Source organism: Mirounga angustirostris, unplaced genomic scaffold (assembly GCF_029215605.1).
Source record: "Mirounga angustirostris isolate CCGP_5_RB_7025 unplaced genomic scaffold, mMirAng1.0.hap1 SCAF_15, whole genome shotgun sequence".
Classification (NCBI taxonomy): domain Eukaryota; kingdom Metazoa; phylum Chordata; class Mammalia; order Carnivora; family Phocidae; genus Mirounga; species Mirounga angustirostris.
In genome coordinates, this window is record NW_026991723.1 from 29,406,303 (window position 1) to 29,413,349 (window position 7,047).

A 7,047-nucleotide genomic window follows, 5' to 3' on the forward strand; every position below is an offset into this window, starting at 1 on the left:
CTTCTGTCTGAATGGGTGAACAGAGGTGGTGTATCCATACAAAGGAATGGATTTATTCCACTGGGACACTGTGGAATAAATCCACCATAAAAAGGAATGAAGTACTGATACAGTGTCACATAAATGTACCTTGAAAGCATTTTGCTAAATGAAAGAAGCCAGACACAAAAGACCACATAGTGTATGATTCCATTTATATGAAATGTCCAGAAAAAGCAAATCCACAGAGAGAGAAAAATAGATTAATTCTTCCTGGGGGCTGGGGTGATGGAGAAAAGGGGCAGTGACTGTTAATGACCATGGGGTGTTTTTTGGGGGGGTGATAAGAAGTTCTGGAATTAAATAGTGGTGAGTGGTACACAATTTTGTGACCGTACTAAAATCACTGAATTGTACACTTTTAAAGTGTGAATTTTGTGGCATGTTGAGTTATGTCTCAGCAAAGCTATTATTAAAAAATAATTTCCCTAAATATCTAAAAAATTCTTTGATTTACCAAGTAGTTGTCGGAATCAAGATCTAACAAGGTCCACATGATTTGGTTGGTTGATAAATCTCTTAAGGCTCTTTTAAAACCCATCCATTTCCCTTCTCTCTTTCATGTCACTTATTTGTTGAAGAAGCCCCTTAATGACTACATCACGTTAGTGTTGTACTTGTGTTGGAGTGGTCGGAGTATATAATAGTGAATTTCCTTTATTTTAAATTTTCTCTTAGCCCCTTTAACATTCCACTTTCGTTCTGGAAAAAAATAAGTCTGTTCCCCTGTTATGGGAAGCTCCCGAGCTTTCAAAGACTTAGATTCTCATTAGCCCGCTTCTCTCACCATCCCCCTAATCATCCCCTCAACCTCCCTCGTAGCTGACCTCTGCCTGTTCTCCATTACCCTTCGGCCCAGCCTGGCCTCCCCAGGGTGGCACACAGAATTGCAACTCCAGATGTGGACTGACCAGAGACGCGCCCATTGGGATGATTATTTCCCTTGATCTGGATGCCATCCTTCTGTTAATATAAATTAAGATCTCATTAGGTAGTTCATTCGCCAGCTCACACTTTTGACTCATTTTCTCCTTGAAATCAGCTGAAACACCTAGAGCGTGTTTGCATGTGACTGTGTACGTTTTCTCACATAAACTTCTTAGGCTCGTTTGTGTACTTTACAGTGGCATTTTTGAGCCTAAATGCAGGTTTTTAGTTTTAATTGTTCGCATTCAATTTCATTCTGTTGATTTCTGTCCATCTGTGCAATCTTTGGAGATCTTTTTGAATCCCGAGTTTTACACACTTTATGAATCTGAGAAGCATACTTCTCGGGTGCAAGGTCAAATACAGAGCTGTAGAGCCCTCCTTTAAAGACTTCTTTTCCATGTAGCATTGCCCCTTTGACCTCTTTGGTGTAATCAGCTATGAATCCACCAAACTGTACCATTATCCAGGCCTTAGTTCTCCAGGTGCTCCACAAGAAAATCATGAAAGACTTTGAGAAATGCCTTCATTTATTTCCCGATCTATTTCATGTTTCCTTACCTTTCATTATAGCTTGCTAAAGAATATAGGGGTTTCCTTGATCTTAAGAATGAAATGAGCCCCCCAAGTTCCAGTACTAGCTTATTTTGCTGAAAATTTTGATATTCACATTACTCTGCTCACAAATCTATAATTTCTAGTCTTTGAAATGTAGTCTTTAAAAAAGTGATCACTGAATTGTTTTCACAGACTTCTGCTTTTACCGATAGTTTGCTTCTTTCACCTTGTCTGACTTGGAATCCTTTTTTTTTTTTTTAAAGATTTTATTTATTTATTTATTTGACAGAGAGAGAGAGAGCGAGAGCTAGAGAGGGAACACAAGCAGGGGGAGTGGGAGAGAGAGAAGCAGACTTCCCGCCGAGCGGGGAGCCCGATGCAGGGCTCGATCCCAGGACCCTGGGACCATGACCTGAGCCAAAGGCAGACGCTTAACAACTGAGCCAGCCAGGCACTCCTGACTTGGAATTCTGTGTTATCCATGTGACATTTTGGACAAAATATTTATTGACTTCAGTATTTTTTCAGAAAAAATATCTAATTTTCTAAATTTCTTTAAATTTATTTAAGTTCTCCGAGATGAGTCTCAGGATAAACAACATATGTATATGGTATATATCTTAACTACTTACTCATTTTTACATCCTGCAGTAGGAAACAACACGCTTAAATCCATATACTAGTCTACAGAAAATCAGAATGCAAAAAGTAACCGCTGAATCCAGCCATGAATGCAGCGAATTGAACTCTAAGGGAAGCTGAGAGGCTCAGCGACTTCTTCCTGTCATGATCTTAAAGAAAATCCCACACTCCCAATAAGATGATAGGCATTTACGAGAGATCCACAGACTGTGAATGGCAGGAGAGTCTATCATTTCTGTGACGCACTCTTGCAGGACCACATTGGGCTCTGCATCTGAGCTGGCCACGTTCAGCAACGTGAACATGGCCAGGTGAATTTGATGCTCTGCTGTTTTCACTGTCATGCATCCAAGGAACATCCAAGCGCGGGTAGGTTTAGGATTATAAGGAGCTGGCAGTACTCCCTCTCCCTGATGGGGTGATCCCACTATAGGAAGATGTCACATTCTTTCTCAAGTGGGGCTGGCCCTGCATTCCGAATGGAAAACAGCCAAACTCTGGACAGCAACACATGGTTTGGTCTCTGCAAGATGCACGCTTGATCCTGCTCGGAGAATTTGTCTCCTGCTAAGATAGTAAACAAAGCAGTAAATAAAGCAAACTTTCTGTAGGAATCTTATGTGGAGGGTGTGGGGACGGCTGCTCTGTCAGAGCTGACATTTCAGAAACATCTTCAGCCTGGAGGAGACGTGTGGGTTTTGAGTTATTCAGCCCAGTAATGAATAGACTGTGCTTCAGGGAGACAGTCTAAATGTAACCATATTAATGGAGCTCATAACTTTACTAGTAGATTAATGAGGATCTGAAAGATAGGGTAAGTCTGATCTGTTACTGGATAATGTGGTGATTCATGTTCATGATGTAATAAGGAAGCCCTAAGTAGGAAACCACAGCGGGAAAACCCCAACAGGCTTTTTCACTTAACAAGAGCTTCCACCACCGAAAGAAATTTTGAAGTGTCATTTAATAAGCTTTATGGACTCAGGATGTAAAAATCAGAGGAAAGCCAATTAAATGTTGAGTCGGGAGTGAGCAACATTATGATCCACTGAGACTTCATATCTTTCCTTATGAAAATTCCTGCATCAGAACAAATTATTGTAAAAATATGAGTCGTGGTTACAATAACAAACTGACCTATATTTGTGATATATCAACAACTATACTTTATACTCCATTCTTTTAAGAATATGGGAAACATACAGCATCATTTTCAAGGGGATGTTCACCTACAATCCAATTTTCACTCTCATTGTAACTTTTAATAAATTCATTCAAAGTATTAAGGACAAAACCAATCACTTCCATTTTTTAAAGTGAATTTTATGCCCTCTATTCTTTGGGCCAATACAAACATTTTAGGATGCCAGATTTTGATGATAGTTTTCTCTACATGCGTAGTATATTTATGTCAAATTATTCTTTCATATTGGAAGAAAATCCTAGAAATAAAAATGTAGAAAAACTTTACTCTATCACATACATACATACACAATAAAGGACAGACATTTTCTTGCATGTGAACTATATGTATGAAACAATTATACAACCCTTTAAACAATACTGGTAAAATGCTTTTTTGCATGCTACTTAGCAGTTTCTAGAGGTTAATGACCAGATTCTAGAGGTTAATGACCATCTGAGGAGGATTAATGAACCAAGGTTTTGTCAGAACCATTAACCTCAACCAATCATTAATTGCTAGAAATGTCTTGGGTCTAGGAGGTTAACTATAGTACAAGATTAAGGAGAAGGAAATATAAACTCTTAATACTATCTTTATGGGCTATGCCCTTTAATGGAATATACATGGAAATTACTGTTTTCTACATCGGCTTATCAGATGGCTTAGGCCATCATTCAGCATTCTGCCCAACAGTGCTATAATTAAAGGTCTTGTGTTTAAGAAGGACATAAAGTGTGAAAAGAAAGGCCATATGCACCCCAATGTTCATAGCAGCAATGTCTGCAATAGCCAAACTGTGGAAAGAGCCGAGATGCCCTTCAACAGATGAATGGATAAAGAAGATGTGGTCCATATACACAATGGAATATTACTCAGCCATCAGAAAGGATGAATACCCAACTTTTACATCAACATGGATGGGACTGGAGGAGATTATGCTAAGTGAAATAAGTCAAGCAGAGAAAGTCAATTATCATATGGTTTCACTTATTTGTGGAACATAAGGAATAGCATGGAGGACATTAGGAGAAGGAGGGGAAAAATGAAGGGGGGGAAATCGGAAGGGGAGACAAACCATGAGAGACTATGAACTCTGAGAAACAATCTGAGGGTTTTAGAGGAGGCGGGGTGGAGGGATAGGTTAGCCAGTGATGGGTATTAAGGAGGGCACGTGTTGCATGGAACACTGGGTGTTATATGAAAGCAATGAATCGTGGATCACTACACAGAAATTAATGATGTATTGTATGGTGACTAACACAACATAATAAAATTAAATTTAAAAAATTAAAATTAAAATTAAAAATTAAAAAGGACATAAAGTCTATTAATTTCCGTCTACTTCAGTTGCTTATGATTAGAAAAGTCTAGCCATTTGTCTGGGTACTCAAAGTGGTCTGGGACAAAGTCAAGAAGTCTTCTCAAACCACTACAATTTAAGCACTCCCCCATATTTCTCAGGTCCCAGAGAACTCCCCCCTGAATCTTTCAATTTCACACTTATCACTGAAGGCTTTGTATTGAGCCAGGAAAACATCCTCGGTCTCTGCAGTGTCCACTTTGTTTTCAGCACACAGTAGGCCCTCAAAAATATATATTGATTGGACTGTGTGAGTGTGAACCAAGTCTCCTTGTATGTATCTTTAAACACAGTAGGCATTCTTACTTTCAAATGCTATACAATGCCATTGTTCAGAACAGTGATGCCCATGACATATTACTAAGTGAAAGAAGAAAGTATTCAAATATTAAACTATTTTTTAAAAGAATAGAGAATATTCTTAAATTATTTGACTTATTAAATAAAGCCACACAACGGTGAAGTTATGCAGTTAGGTGTCTCTCTTTTGGAAGAAGTTGCAGATTTCTTAGAGAACAGGTGGGTTGGGAAGCTTTAGGCAAACAAAACAAAAATCGTCATTCTACTTAAGCATCCTACTTAACCTTGCTTTACATCAATCATCCTTTCTTATTAACCTCTCACCCTTAGAAGCTGCTGGGGATGCAGGGGGCGGGTGGAGTGTGTGATAGGCTTGGGGATGAGGGGACAGTTATAACATGCAAATTATATAAAAGTGGGCTACAGCCATAACAGCCATTCATATTTACTCAGAACTTTCCTCTGAGACTTGCAAAGCATTTATAAATACTATCTCCTTAGTCCTCTGGGATGAGTGGGTGGCAAGATTCTTGATCTTTACTTAACAAATGTTTTATCTATGATAGAGAAAAATTAAATGCCAGCAAAAGATCTTAACAGAAGGCAATTGGATGATGAGAAAGATTAATTTTAATGTATGCTTGTAGTTACAATTCAAAACGATCTACACTTCACTCTTGATTTTCAGCTGCATTTCTTTGCCTCTTCCAACATGCAAAATTCCCATGTGGTTGGATTCCCAAGAAACTGATCACAGTGGTTGCTTTAAGGGAGAGAAGTTTGGCAGCTGGAGGGAGGGATTGAAGGAGGGGGGGGATTTTTCACTGTATATTCTTTTGTACCTTTGGGGTTTTACTGTATATTCTTTTGTACCTTTGGGATTTAATATTAATTAAATTTTAAAGACACACAAAACAGTTTTCAAGAGGGCAAATTCAATCAAAAGATCCACTCTCTTGAGGGATGCCTGGGTGGCCCCGTCAGTTAAGCATCAGACTCTTGGTTTCAGCTCAGGTCATGATCTCAGGGTTGTGAGATCGAGTCCAGCAATGTGCTGATCATGGAGCCTGCCCTCTCCCTCTGCCCCTCCCCTACCCCTCTGCATGTGTTCTCTCTCTCAAAAAAAAGATCTGCTCCCTTGATGTTTTCCCCTCACTCCCCAGGAAACTTGGTGGCTGTAACATTGTAACATTGTACATTGTAATATTCGGATAGAAGTCATTGCAAAAAAATGAATACAAAATTTACAGTCCATGTTAAATGTATAAATTCGGAGATTTAATAGAAATGAGAAATGCAGTGTGCAGGTATATTTACAAACCACCTGGTTTTAGGGAGTATCTATGGCATGATAAATATTACACCTAAGACTCTAACAGTAAATTAAAAAATTGTTTGGACTGATGAGCTGCTTTTGAAATAAATTCCACTTTGTAGAAATGGATATTAGCCTTTTAATATTTTGTAACGTATTTTTAGTGAAAAGCTGCTAAGCAATTTCTATGAAATTAATCTTCGATAGGGACATTTTACCCCTAAGAATAACTGAACATATTGCAGCAGTCAGAGAGAAACGTTGCCAAGTATTTATTTTAAACATTTCCAATTTTTCCAAACACCAAATGGTTCAATTCTCTCAACCAGATCATTAATAAATCTGTTATCCAAAAATGTGGGTCTAAACATGGCTTAGTTTGGCCGTACTTAATTATTGAGTGTACAGAATGTCTTTCTTTTTTAACCAAAACACTTCATGGGTGAGAAAGGGACCAGGAGGTGGGATTATTGCAGCCTAGTGTGGGTTCAGTATTGATGTCTCTTGGACTGACAGTGTTGAAACAGGCCCTGATTTCCACTCCAGTTGCTTTCTGGATAACCCCCTGGAAAAGTTGTCTCTGTGGGCGCTGGAGGCCCCAGGCTGTCTCCTTCCTACTGGCTTCTCTTGTCTCTTCTCTAGTCTGACGGTAGCAGGGGACCTCCCCTTCTAGTGAAGGGTGGCTGAATTCAACCACCTTGCACTCCAGAAATCAGTCAA